Genomic DNA, 14,540 nt, shown 5'->3' on the forward strand with positions numbered 1-14,540 from the left:
GAAGGCTTTTTTAATTTCTCAACTAAATTGACTCAGTGACGGTTCTGAGTAGTTTAAGAGAACAGCGACTATTGCAATTTACTTTTTATGTTCAGTACTATGTAAATAGCACTTGCCTTAAGGAATTAGTGAGAGAAGCCAGTGAAATACCCTCATCACCCTGCTTTTACCGACCTTCCCCTTACAGAATCTCTGCGCTCCACTGTCCCATGTGCTTCCCTCCCGCTCTCCAGTAAAATCCCTCTGCATTTTTGTCTGGCTTCAAAGAGTTGCTTGAGGTGAGAAAGGCTTTGGACTGAACTGGGCGTCTCCACCATAGGAATTCATTGTTACTGATGATGTATCTTGACGATGTGCAAATCACACACAAAAATAAGAAAAAGAAATGTGTTTTGGGTCCTTTGGAAATACTTTATGTAACTTGAAATCAAGTGTTCCAATGGATTTTCAGACTCTTAAAATATGAATAAATGATTAAATAAGTGAACATCCCCCCAGCAAAACAGTTAAAAAATCCCAGAATGAAATATTTTTGATTCTGCAAAACATCCTTCTCAGTTAATTTTGTTAAAATTGTTTATCAACAGGAACATTAATTTGAAGGTGATTTTTGAATTCCCTGAAACTCAGCATTTTATTACCTTTCTGTTTTGCATACTGCTGCCTTTAGATAAGCTGCTGAAAGCTGGAACATGCTTTCAAGGTTTTAAGTGAGCAAAACATTTAGCATAATCTTAAAATGCTCCATTTAATCAGAATTGCAAAACGTTCTGTAGTGCTGGATACCAAATAATTAAAAAAAATTGCTAACCCTAGCTTTTTGCAAATGTGAATTAGCCTGTACCATGCTGCATGCTGTTCTGGCTAGACTACTACTAGTACCTGAGATAATTCAATAAAAGCTACCTTAAGTATCTCCATAGTCCATCAGGCAGAAATATTTGAGGAGCAGGCTGAAACCTCACTCCTGGAACAATTCGGAAATTCTTCCTCTGAAATTAGTACAGTAAAACTAGTGTGCAGTATCTTCTCTAAGGAAAAAAAACCTGGCACAAAGTTTCTGAAGTCTTTGGGTAAAGTTTCAAAGTGAAGGGCACCGTATGTATCTAATATTATTTGGTGAAATGCAAATATATCACTGCCGTGGCACTCAGCACTTCGATCACAGCTCCCTATAATAGTATGCCAGGAGGCAGTGGAGGCAGGCAGCCCTTTCAAGAACACATTTCATTCCTAATCCTGACTCTCTGTGCCTTCCCTCTTCATTGCCTCAGCTGTTTGAGTGAGTTGTAGCCTTGACAAAGAACATGTTCGGATCATTGTTAGCTGAATGCTCTCAGTTTTATAGTATCAGGCTAATAAATTTGCCACCACCAAGAGACTTTTCCAAACAAACATTTCTCAGGATGACATAAAAGTCTTGAGGATTAATGGCAAAATAACTAGTATTTTCTAAAGGAAGAAAGAGAAATAAATCCAGAAATTTGCTGTTGAGGGGGAAAAAAAAAAGGAAATTTCCAATAGACATCTATACGCAGAACAACTTGAACTGCAAAGTTGTTTCAGGGAAAAATAAGGCCTGTATCATAAAACTACTGGAAATACTGACCTAGAAAAGACAAATTATTCCCATTTTGTTCTGTCAATAATAAAATAACATCACCCAAATTATTATCAGCATGTAAATTCATCCACATGATGCCTCTGCTTTTGCTCTTGCATGGTCTTTGGCTGTATAGACTTCACTGTTCCACTGGGGCAAAACAGCAAAAGCACAAGCTTTGTACTTTTTTCAGCTATTAAAAAAAATACTTGACTTTTCTTTTCTCTTTTTCACTCAGTCAGGCCATGACTGGCTTCTGTTCTTAACCCTGCAAAAGAACTCCAGAGATAGCTACACTTTCTCCTTTTGCATAGAAAAAAAAGACTATTTTCAACTGCAAGAAATTCATGCGTATGATGATGATGATTTCATATGAGAATAACTTAAACTGTAGCACCTTCCTCATTCTCAGGTGGTATGTGTGCAGGTGGGTTGTATGCTCATGATTTCTTTACTGAGAAGTAAACTTTAGATCATCTGTCTCCAAGAGAGAATACTGCAGATTGACAATATTAAATTTCTTTAAGAGGTGAAACAAAATACATAGGCTTACAGAAGGATTAGAAAATTATATCCCAGATGGAAAATTTTATGGGTACAGAAAAAACTGTGTGAGTGAAATACCAGTATCATAAAATAAATAACAGGAAATACAGTAATTTATGTGATGGAGAAAATTGTCACTTTCAGAATTGCCAGAAAGTCAACAGCATTTCAACCATTTGACTTCAGAAGTGAACTTAGACCTCAGAGTTTTAAAAATATATGAAGAGAAGTGAAATGAAATAAGAACTCATGAATCCAATAGGGATTTACAGAGAAGAAAGCAATCTGTGCAAAAAGAGTTTTATGGAAGTTGGGAATGCATGTAATCAGAATTTAACTTATTCCTGGAAAGTGATTCAGAATATGCCAAGTAAATTAAATTCCATTCTGCAAGATGAGCAATTAATGGTGCTCCTAATTTAGAAAGCATCACAATTTAGAAGTGGCCTTTAAGCCTGTTTAACCTTAAGCATATGTTGAAAACCCACTGAATTCAGCTGGAGGTGGAAATTAAACACAGAAAACAATAGACGGTCGAGCATGTCTGCTCAGTAATTTGCATTACTAATACTTTATGTTTCTGGAGTTCCTTGCATCTCATGAGAAAAAAGTGCTTTGCAAATATTGATGACTAACCAGTCCTCTGATAGTACACTTTCCAGCTGACAGGCAGCAGTTATGAAAAGAGAAGCAGGGGTGCAAATTTCTGAGAGCTGAAGTGCAGCTACCTCCTCCCTGTTCCAGTGGACATGGAACAAAGAAGCCATCTCACATCGAATGACCTTGCAATGGCCAGTAATTGTTACCCGCCCTTAGACCATAAGAATGAACCTACCGCTGCTAATTTCTATTTTAAGTGCAGTGGAATGCTGCGGTCACGCTGATACCGCTCTGTAGACTCTGTTGGCAAGTGATAGCATAACATTTAATGGCAGTTACTGCATGTATAGAAATGATACTTGCCACTGGGAAGCAGTTGCTGTAGGAATGTTGCTCCTGCGCTTGCAGTTGCTCTAAAGCCTATTAGAAACTGCATTTTCCCATTTTTATCCTGACATTTGTGTAATTTTAGCTTCTATATTTTGGCAAATACCGCCCTATATTTTTGGCTCACCCCTAAGTTATCTGAAGCAGAGCAGTGTGATTCCAGGCAGAAGAAGGCAGAATTGTCTCAGAATAACAAGCAGATTTTTTTTAATGCAGTGCAAACGGTTCATACATTATTTTTGCATGAATCAGACATTTATTTTCTAAAGAAAGACGGGGTGGGGGGAGGAGGGCAAAATCTTTTACTTAAATCCTCTCATAGTTCATTGCTGAATATCAGCTTCTAGCGACAAGCCAATGTATGCTAGGCTTCTTGGTTATTGTGCTGTTGGAGATTAGCTGTTTTGAGTCATGAGGGTGTGTTACCTCACCCCAATTACAGAGCTCCAGTAGAAATGGTAAAAACAGGCAGCATGAAGGAAGAAAGGGAACTTTTCTAGCATTCACGGGACATTCACATGAGCTGCATGGGCAGGATGAAATCATGCAATTGCCAAGAAAGAAAAGCAAGCAGTAGAAAATGAACAATTATGAAATAAAAGGAGTCCTACCAGGGCTAGAAGATGGGGACTAACTTGCTTTTGTGCTGTGACCTTTCTTTGTGTGTACTTTTAACTGTAGAGCTCTACAGACGAGATGGCACCAACTAAACCTAAAAAATTACTAACTGCCAAGATAATTCAAAGAATAATGAGGTTACAACAACTGCAAAGACGCAAAGAAAACTGATGTCAGTTATCTCCTCACAGAGCTCAGCAAGAAGAAATCAAATGCTTAGTCTTTAAAATGAATGGGTCTAAAACCTGAGATCACAGCTCTGCTTATCAGAACATGCTGATGTCCTGGATTATACAGAAGTCACATGGATGAGTCTTTGCTTGTGTTTAATTTTGTAAAATTGGTTCTTTTGTTCTGCAGCACTTTGTATCACTTCTACACTGAAGGGAGAAAACTTGTCGTTTGCAGAGAACTATTTGAATTAAACTTTTAAAGTAAAAGGAATGTCAGTAATAAGTTCAGCTTTCTAATAAAACTCTTGGGACTCAGTTGTGACTTGACCTGAAAGACTGCAGGAGTAATAAAAATTAGGAAATGTCCTTATTACACTGTGTGTGTTAAACTGGCCTTGGACCCTGACTGCTGGGAGCAGACTTCTCCTCACAACAGATGTGCAAGAAGGTCAGGGAATGGGTGTAGGCTTGGCTCCCTACCAACCTCTGGCCATCGTGGCTGATCCTGGGAAGGTCAAGGACTACCAGTATATGTTGGTTTTAAAGGTCCACCCTTACAGAGCAGGAAAAGAACAGCACAAGCCAGTGGAACTTCAGAGAAATACCCCCTTTGCATACATCCCTAGGGACTGCAGTATGCTATTGTGGCAGTCCTAGCTGTCACAGTGTAGTGCTAATGAATTTTTTTATGTCCCCAGTTGAATACTGATGATCAGTCCCCACCTGTATTTCTTTGTTTCTTAGTCTCAGTTTTATCTGGAGTTTCACGATACTGACTGTCTTTCCAGGTGCTGAAATCATGGAATTGAATGAAAACCTTTGCTTTCATTTCAAGGACAATGCTATATTCTTGCAAATCCCATAGGCTATACCATAGGCATACCTAACCCATAGGCATTGTGCCACTGAATAAGGATGTGGATCACAAACATGAAGTATCTTAAGGGGAGATGGTTAGAGCTACCTCTTGCAATATAAACACTTCTGGAATAAGCCTCTGTTTCTCTCATCTTTGGGAGCTCTTCTACACACACAAGTCCAGCTGCTGAAGCAGACAGGAATCTGTCTTCTCATCTATGCTTTGAAGCCCCACGTCCTGGCATCCTGGCAAACTCAGTACCTGCCAGGGAGAAGGGGGTGGAAGGGGTGGCTGATCTCCACCAACAGTGATGCAGGAAGCATGTACGGAAAACGGAGGCCACTGTGATGAAGTGCATGCCTGAGCAGTATGCTTGTGCTAAGACTTACTGTAACAACAACCTTTGTCCCTTACCAGCCTACTTGTCTTGAGCTCTGCTTCATGCATATTGCATTATATACAGAAGTTAGGCTGAGTATTTTTGGAGGGCATGGGGAGAGGAGTTGTCTGAAAAAGTAATTTTAAAATCTCGAAAACAAGGCACCAAATGCAATGAAACCAAACGTATTATTAACATACAGACAAAAGCCCATGTAATTTCCACACTGATCTCATGACTTTTTGGGCTCAGCTCATAATTTTCAGTTTCTTAAAGCTGACAGTATATATTCTTTCACTATGTACCCAGACATTTTCTCCCTTGGGTTATTCCCTTGGGTGCTTGTACAAGAACAAATCCAATAAACTGATTACAGTACCAAGCTTTCAAATAAGGAGCACAAAAGAAAGAGAGAGGAGCTAGTAAAAGTATGAATTCCTCTCTCTACCCTTCATTACCAGCTTGACCAACACTCTTCACAGCCCTCACATTTAAACACCTCTCCTTCAGGGTCAGGTCATGACTGGATCAGGGGTGGAGAAATGACAACAACCCCTCAAGCAAGTCCCAGACATATGTCTACTGTTACCTTGATTCCTAGCCAATGGTTAGAAGAGGGAATAACAACAACAAAGAAATTGGACGGGCCTATCCATACTGTCTGTCAGCCGTTTCTGAAAAACATATTTTACCTGAAGCTTTTTACCCTTATTGTATTACAGCTTCACCCCAGTGGTTTAATATGTCCAGTAACCTGGAAAAAAAAAATCACACAAAATAATGCTGTTTAACGAGATACAGCCTGAACCATGCAATCCGTAGACAGCCATATGTCTGGGGAGATGACAGGTTTAAGTGAAGAGTCTTGTTGCATATGTACCCCATTCCTCAAGAACCTATCGCTTTGATTTAAAAGGTACAGAATATCTGGCTTGTTCCTCCCAACATATGCTAATGTTCTGGGTTTTGCTGTAATAGATTACTTAGCAATTCATGCTAATGTTTTGGAGGCAAATTGCTTTCCCATGTTTTATATTATAAACATTTGTTCGGGGCTGGTTCTGTGAAGAATTGTGTACTTTCAACTGCCAATTAAAACCGTGATAATGGAAGGCACACTACATCTCGCAGATGTGCGGTGCTATTGCAGGATCGGTCCCCTTGTGCAGACAGTGTGGATACTCTATGCACGTGGAGCTAATACCAGTGACTCATTAAAGGCACTGCACCAGATTGTCAGAGTGCATAGGGGTGGCAATTCATTTGGTTGGGGACCACAGTGAAAAGCTATAGATTTATTTATTTATTTGACTGTGCGCAGCCTAATTCCAATCTCTTTCTTAGCAACAACAAGGAAAACGTTTAGGTCTCAGCTTTTCTAGCACTCATACATAGTGTATTTAAAACTCTGGAATTTACCATACTCATAAGACATCATCTTCCTTGTTCACTACTTATTTTTAATATCCCTGTGTTGATGGGATACTGTATTTTACTATTAATTAAAGTGTTACCTTTTGGTAATGTTTAAGCACAGTTTTGAACTCCATAGCAGTGGGGGGGGTGTGTGTGTGTATGTGTGTGAGCATCTCAGTGTTTGCAGTGGCCACAAACAGGCAAGTGTGTTTGCTTCCATACATAGGCAAACATCTCCCTTCCTCTGCTGCAGCAGGTAATGCATATGTTAGGCTACATATCTGCAGCTATTGAAGTGTGTCTCTGGACACCAAGACTTTGTGCCCCCCCAAAAGTCTTTATAATGTTCACTGTTCGTCTAATTAAAACATATTGCTTCTAGTTATTTACTATGCATTGCACATTTAAAGGAGAGAGTTAAACTCAAACCCAGGGGAAGTAGGTAGAATTCCATAGTACTCCATGACTTGGTGGCTTTTCTCCCAGGCTGCTCTGGATCTAGTAATTAAAAATAAGTAGTCAAGAAGGAAAGCACTCTGCAATGATCTAGTTAAGTAATTTGTAAATAGCTCCATGCTGGCTTTCCTTGCTCTGGGGTAGCATTTGGAGAGGCCATGCACCAAAAGAAATTTTTGTAGGTTTGTGGAGTTTAACCAATGCCATAGAAAATGCTCTCTTCTGCTTTTTTGTGCTGCCATTTGGATCTTGTAGCATCTCCAAAAGGAAAGCTATTTTTCTTTCACCATCACTCCTTATATGTTACAACTCTCATCACCATGAAACAACAAGACTTATTCAGGCTTTTAGTCCCAGTGAAGAAACCTAAGAGCTACCTGGGGAAGCAGCTAGCTGTGTTGAAAATAAACTAAAGTCGTTGTTTGAATGCCTTGTTGCTGGATCACTCCTTCTGCTCAAGAGCCAAAAGACAAGATGAAAAATAATGCAGAACAACAGCTGGCAGGTACAGTGACTTGGTTATGGTTTAAACCTCTGCAAAGGTGGTAGATAAACAGATAGTAATGCACTAAAAAGAGACAAAAGAATGGGGTTTTTTATGCTTGATAAATAAAATAATGCCAAGAACTCAAATAAGTATTAAACAAAATTGTTACACATAGATGATAATTTATCTATTATGCCCTAAGTATATACATATTTTACTTTTTATGTGAAAGGAATTTAGACTTTAATGTAGGTAAACACATGCATAGAAATTGCACTGGCTATGTAGCACCACAATGTAACCCTGTAACCCCTCAGTAGACTCTTGCATTCATTTTTTATGCACAGATGTTACGGAAGGCTATATAGATCATTCTACCTTGTGTTAACATCACACCTTTATCCTCCAAGAAATTTAAAGCCTGATTGAACACTTTTCCCTGAAACTATTTGTCATTCTATTCTGAACCATCTAACTCTGTAGTGTCTGTTTCTAGTTAGGGTTAACAGCCCTATTGAACAGAATTACTGAAATTTCATAAGAAAAGCTAGCCTGGAAATAATTTTTTACCTTGAGAAACTTCCACCTTAGTTTACCAAGTCCAAGGAATGTTGGAGTTTTATCCATGTTGAGAATTTTTTAAGGCTCTGACTTGAAAAAAAAAAAAAAAAAAAAAAAAAAGGTTCAAATGACTATAAAAACTTTCCCTCTAGTTTTGGAAAGTGGTGCCCTCCCCGCCTCCCCCCCCCCAAAAAAAAAAAAAAAAAAAAAAAAGAAAGAGAAGTTGGTGTTTTAGGTGAGTCATTTTACACTGTTCTCCTGCCAATTCCAGAAGGAGCTTTGGTTCTGGTAGCAATGCTCTGAATGTATGTATCTATCTCTATATGTTAAATACACACAGACTCCCTGCGGCCATCACTTATCATGTGGTTTATCCAAATCTAAAACTGACAAGCAGTAGTACGCACCTTCGTATTACATTCCATTTAACGGGTGCCAGTGAACTGGACACTGTTGTGTCTGTGTCTGCTGTGGCTTTAGCTCCCACAGATAGAAGTAAATAATACCCGAGGCAAACTCTGCGGAGACTGAGTTTCCATCCAGTCCTCTTTAATCTTCAGCCGGTTGGACAGCTTGGGAGTGCTTCAAGAATCCATACTGTATGTGAAAGGGAATCCCTTCCCCTCGTTTTTAATTTTTTCCCTCCTCAGTCATCACAGTCTAGTCTTTGGGACACCATCTCCCTTTACTTTTTGTATTTGTATATCTCTAAGTTTCATCAGCCGTTGGCTCTTATATCACATTGGAAGAGTATATTGTGAGAAATCCACACTGAGTTGAAATGCATTTAAACTAATTTGTGAATAATATGTAAGGCTAAGTTTTAGCCCCCTCTGATTATTACAGGATTGCATAGCAAGTTGTCATCCTGTCTTTATTTCCAGCTCAGTTAAATCCCAGTGGTGGACAGCACGATGTGCTCATACACACAAAACTTTCCAGAGGCTAAAATCTCCCAGCACGGGGACTCTTTTGTCCTGTATGTTCAAGGTCTTGTAATGTCCTGTCTCCAAACAATGGGCAGAGCTCAGCATCAATACTTATTGCAGTCAAAGCCTTTTAGCTGTTTTATTAAGGTTTCATCCAAAACATTTCTCATCTAACTAAAGTTTGATATCTACAAAATATGCATTGCACACATGTGAGTAGATTGTCTTCTCAGTCCATTATATAACTTTATATTTAGGTTTGCAGATCTGTGTGAGTGTAATCTTTGATCTGTGGGTGGCATTCTGTGTCCAAATATGCAGTACAAATATTATTTATCCTTTCAGTCAACTCATTATGACTATCTGACTTTAAAGAAAAGCCAACAAGATTCCAGTTTAAAAACATAATATTCATAACTCCCCTCCTCCCCTCAGTTGCATTTCATGTTGCCAGGATCTCTTTCAAATAGATTGTTTTGCAAGTTCCAAACACCTAACAGTTAATTTGTAATATATTCAGAGTACAAAACATTATACACAAGGAATTCTGGTCTCTGCCAGGCAACTGAAGAATTGGAAGTCTTGCTAAAGTTGTAGGGAAAAAAATTGTACATAACATTTAATAAATTATTAGCTTGTTCTATTAACCCTTTCTTCATTGGTTGTTTAAACTAGGTAAGCTAACAGTCATATAGTTTTCTCTGAAAGGTAACACAAACATTTTTTGTCATAAAGATTGATGTCCTGAAATTATTTTGCACATTATCAGACTACTTTAGATATTAAAGAGTCTGTTTAAAGTCATGAAGCGACTGACAGCTGTCTGCCTCCCTTGAAACAAATGTGTGTGGTGTAGGGAGCGGGGTGGCTGGTGGCCAGAGCAGCTGGTGAACCATGGATGGGTCCGGGCTTGGCACGGAGGCTGCGAGGAAGATGCCGCTGGAAGCCATGGCTGCTGGTGGCTCATGAAGCACCATTCGCCTCCTGGAGACACTGATGAATGAGCGCCAGGGTGGTACAAAGGCACACAGTACAGCGCCAGTGACATTGTGCTCATGACATAGAAAACCGCACCCTGACCAGTAACTGTGAGTATGTACCCCTTGCCTTTTTCCAGAAAGTGAGGCCAGTAGCCCTAGTGTCCTGGCTGGGCTACATTTCACGTAATTACATTTGTCTATCTAAAATTCATCTGCAGTGCAATATTTCTCCGTGTCCAAACTCACTGACTCCATTGCTTTTGGCTGTGAAACAACATTAATGGTTCAGGAATAGAGGTGTCTAAGGAGTCGGTGGAATCGTATCTTTTTTCGTGACTGCCTTGTCTAGACCTTTCCAAAGACCTAGTGAGCCTGAGCTCAGCACAGTGGCTTACATGGCCAAGCCACACTGGCTTTTGCAAACAATGTAGTGGAGATGTACTCATATGTATGTGTAGATTAGATATAGATATAGGTACAGATGATATAGCTAGATACAGACACAGACACAGGTAGAGATAGATATATAGTTGATAGAGGCAGAGACAGATGTAGAAATAGTGCATGCATCTATACGTGTATAGATGCATGCACTGATACGCAGCCATGGCCAGAATTCGGAACTGGATTACCAGGATCATTGCTCCTGGCTCTGTGGCAGGTATGCTGACATGCCTTGTGTCTGCTTGATAACGGAGCTGTCATAACGATGAGAATCAGACCTTAAGGTTTATTAGAAACCAATACAATTAAAAAGTTTGCAGCAAATTAATAAAGCTGTGGCTCTGCAGGAGCTATGATTGCTGTGCTGTACACAAGAGCTATTTCACAGTTATATATGCAACAGAATTCGAATTCTTCTGCTCCAGTAATGAAGGGCCTTGACTAACTGGGAACCTTCAGGAACTGCTGATGGTATGGGCTTCACAACACGCTGTGGAGCTTTTCTGGCTGTGTCCTGCTGAGTGGAGCTGATGCACAAATATACCCCTTCCTCCAACGCTGTGATTTGCTCTTTGGAAATTTCTTGTTATAGAGTTTTAAAGGTTTTCAAATTATTTTATTTTTTTTTTTTTTAAAGACAAATTCCTCAAGATAAACACACTGGCTACATTTCTTCATTTAAAAATTTCTGAAAGAGTTATGTTAATGTGGCGTCTCTTTGGTACAATTTGATTTTGAGCCAGCATCAGTTACCTCCAGGGAAATCCATCCTCCTCAGCTCAGAAGGACTTTTAGTGGGAATAGGTGTACTTTTGAAAATTTTCCAAGTGAGGATTTTTTAGCAATGCATCGAGTTTTGGCAATTTGTGACCTTTTTTTTTACCAAGGGAAAGGAACTGAAAACAGATAAAACATTCTCGGGGCACTGCACAGGACAAATCCTGTAGCCTACCATGCACAAGCTTATGTATTCATCTCCTCTGTCAACAGTCAGTAAACTTCAGACAGCATATAAACACTGGATAAGAACATAACACTCTGTGGCTGTAAATTAAAGTTAACACTATATCTTAAAAATGAAATTGGCTAATTGATGCCAAATACACTTGTTAATGGGTATCTAATTTGACCTGATTTGTCTATGTATAATTTACCTCCTAACACAATTATCTTCTCTTACCTAAGGCATCCTGGTTTATCTGATTATCTGGCAGCAGTAATCTTTTATCTCCTGAGGTACTGGAACACGACGCAGGCTTTTCTTGCACTGTATTAATGTGTAAAATACACACATGCCAACCACTGTTCTCTTGCAAGTGCGGCTGTGAGGGGCAAAGCAGAGCCCCTGATGGGATCTCATCACACACAAGTGTTCCCATGCCACGGTGCCTGCCATGGCAATCAGGGTCCACTTGAAGAGGTTTTTCCCTCTTCTACAAAGCTCTACATGGGCTAAATCCCTGTTATCTCAGTGACTAGTGAATTCCTACCTACATCTTGGCAAGGACTCCAACTGACGGACCCCAGTTCTGACTGGTGATGACAAGGCAGGGGCATCTGCTCGCTATGTTTTGTATTTTATTCAGGCTGGAGAATGCTTTTTTCCCCCCAGTGCTATCCCAGCCTGAACTGAGGTGACTGTGCTGCCGTGCAGTCCCTGACTCAGAAGCATAGCTGTCTGAATAGACTTGGCAGACGAAAACTAATCCAGGAAACAGAAGAGTGAAGGGACTTGCCCAGCAGACAAGCCACAGCTCAGATCCAAGCTCCTCGATGGGTACAGGGACCTGACCTTTGGATGGCTGTTCTTTGGCTGCAGGGTGGTGCGGTACTCCCGAAAGGCTTTCAGGCAGCAGGAAAGCTCACTGGGCAGTGCTGTATGCCACTGAAGGAGGTAGCTGCCAAGAGTGGCATCTTGATGTAACCTGCCCAAGATGACAGGGTTACACTGAACAAGTGTCTGTGTGGTGTTTCCCTCAAATTCTGCTGCTTCTGCACACGAGGAGGGGCAGGGACGGGGATGAAGAGCCACAGTGGTTGCTGCAAGAGGAGAGGAAGAGTGGTTTGGCCTTCCCTGCTTCTAACCCCAGCGGCTGAGCTTCCATGAGACTGCTGCCTTCTCTTCCCCCCCTCTTCTTCTCTGTACCCACACTCCTTCCACCTCTCCTTCACCCTCACAGTGTTCAGGCATCATGGCACTACCACACTGTTTCTCTTCCCTTTTCTCTCCCCCTTCCTTCTTTGCCCTGGGGGCTACTTCCTCACATGCCTTTGTGGACCACAGCTGTCTCTGTAGCATCCTCACACTCACCCATCTCCCCCCTGGGCCACCAGCAGAAACCCAAGTGACTTCATGCAGTCGAGAAACCTCCAGTCATCCCTACTGATTCCATAATTTGTATTTGATAGACATACATAAATAAAAAAAAATATAATGAATTAGGACTGTATAATTTTCATCCTTCTCTTTCACCTCTAAGCCACTTTTATTTGCAATGACATGCGGCCATGAGGTTTCTATTTTCCCCATAGTCCCTCATCCCCAGAAGTCTTGTACTAGCCATTAGCATCTAGGAACTGGGTATGATGCTTTAAATGGTCTGTAAGTCCTTTAGTTACCCTTGTCCCCATCTATAATTAAGAAGCTTATCGAACTCTTCCAGGGAACCAGTTTAATGAAGTATTGAATATTGCCTCTGCAAAGGTTGGAGCTGTTCAATCTTTTTATTGTGTCATTGCGTAGAGTATGCTTACAAAAATTACTGCTGCTGCCTTCCCGTACTCATTAAAAACATAGTCTTGCAAAGACATTTGGTTTCAGTGCTCTTTCAGAAATTTCACTATAGTTTTTCATGCAACTCTTCTGAAAAACACACAACCTCAGTTTTCTTCACCCAGTCAGTAAGAAATGCAATCCCCCATTGCACCTGGAAGTGATCTCTCTTTCTGGTCCGACATTTGTAGTACGTCCAGCTAAGCTGGTAATTATGATTGCTAGTGTTGTCATGCTTTCTTAAGATCCTATTTTAATAGAAGGCAATCATAAAACAATATTAAACATGCCATTGTTAATTATGCTTATTTTTCAGCCAGTTGTGCTGTCACTGGACTGATGTGTTAGAAAAAATTTGAAGACCTTTGACCAGCACAGTGTCATATACTCAGACATATGTGGGCACTCAGTAATGAAAAAAATAATGCCAGATGTATGTTTGCACAACAGTATGATTCATGATTACTGAAATCTGTGTGATGGAAGAAATTTAGTGCTTTTTAAACCATTTTGATATTATTTTCCATTGTAACACTGCCCTTCTTTCATGGCTTTGACAGAAAGGACTTTCCTATTTCCCTTTTCTTAGTTCTTTTCTTTCAGGTAGAAAGTGTGATGCCATAGATGCCACCACTCCAGCTTTAAGATAGTCTTCAGACATAATAGGGTTCCCTTTAGATGTCATCTGCTAGCCTGTACACTTTGAAAGTCAATAATTTTATTGACTTTACTCAATAAAGGTAGTTAGGTATTTAGTCAGCTCACATTTTTACAGTCAAATGTCACAAGCTATTCACTCACATGTCTAGGGAGCTGTGCTTGTAACCCTTTGTGTGCCCTCATACAACCCTCACTCATAGATGCATTGCTTCCATAAAATTCTTTGTAACATTGTATTATACTTTCTGCAGAAATGTGAAATCATGTACTTTTATATGATTTTTATTGAAGTAAAATATAAGAAGACTTTTGTCCAGAGAAAATGTCCTTCACAGGGAATTAATTCTAAAATGGTTTTACATTCAGAGTTAAAAACAAAACAAAACAAAACAAAACAAATACCCAAACACATCGTTATTCCTGTTTGAAGAACCTGTCAGGGTACAGCAGGATTTCTGTGATTGCTGCTTGCAGAGGTGACCATTTCCACAGCTAGGCTTCTACGCAGTAAAGGCTCGTGCAGGGAGCAATGGACTATGTCACAGCCTCACGCCTTGTAGACTTTGTCAATAACAGCCTATCTTCAACACAGCTGCCGTCCCCTCCTCTGCCCACAACTGTGCTCTGCATTTGTGAAAAGCCCACGCTGTTGGTGCAAGGTAAGTGAAA

General features: G+C 40.1%; 1 protein-coding gene across 9 annotated transcripts in view; it reads left to right on the forward strand.

Moving 5' to 3' along the window:
• The window catches only part of TGFB2 (transforming growth factor beta 2), a 110,276-nt gene extending 96,006 nt beyond the window's left edge, over window positions 1-14,270 (forward strand). For 8 of the 9 annotated variants that reach the window (XR_013931493.1, XR_013931494.1, XR_013931495.1 and 5 more), the window contains one exon: window positions 1-14,270. This exon is cut by the window's left edge. The gene's annotated coding sequence lies outside the window, so the exon portion shown is untranslated. The other variant, XR_013931492.1, reaches the window with a different exon arrangement.
• The last annotated feature ends 270 nt before the right edge of the window (window positions 14,271-14,540 follow it).

The sequence above is a fragment of the Falco punctatus genome, assembly GCF_963210335.1.
Source record: "Falco punctatus genome assembly, chromosome: 12".
NCBI lineage: Eukaryota > Metazoa > Chordata > Aves > Falconiformes > Falconidae > Falco > Falco punctatus.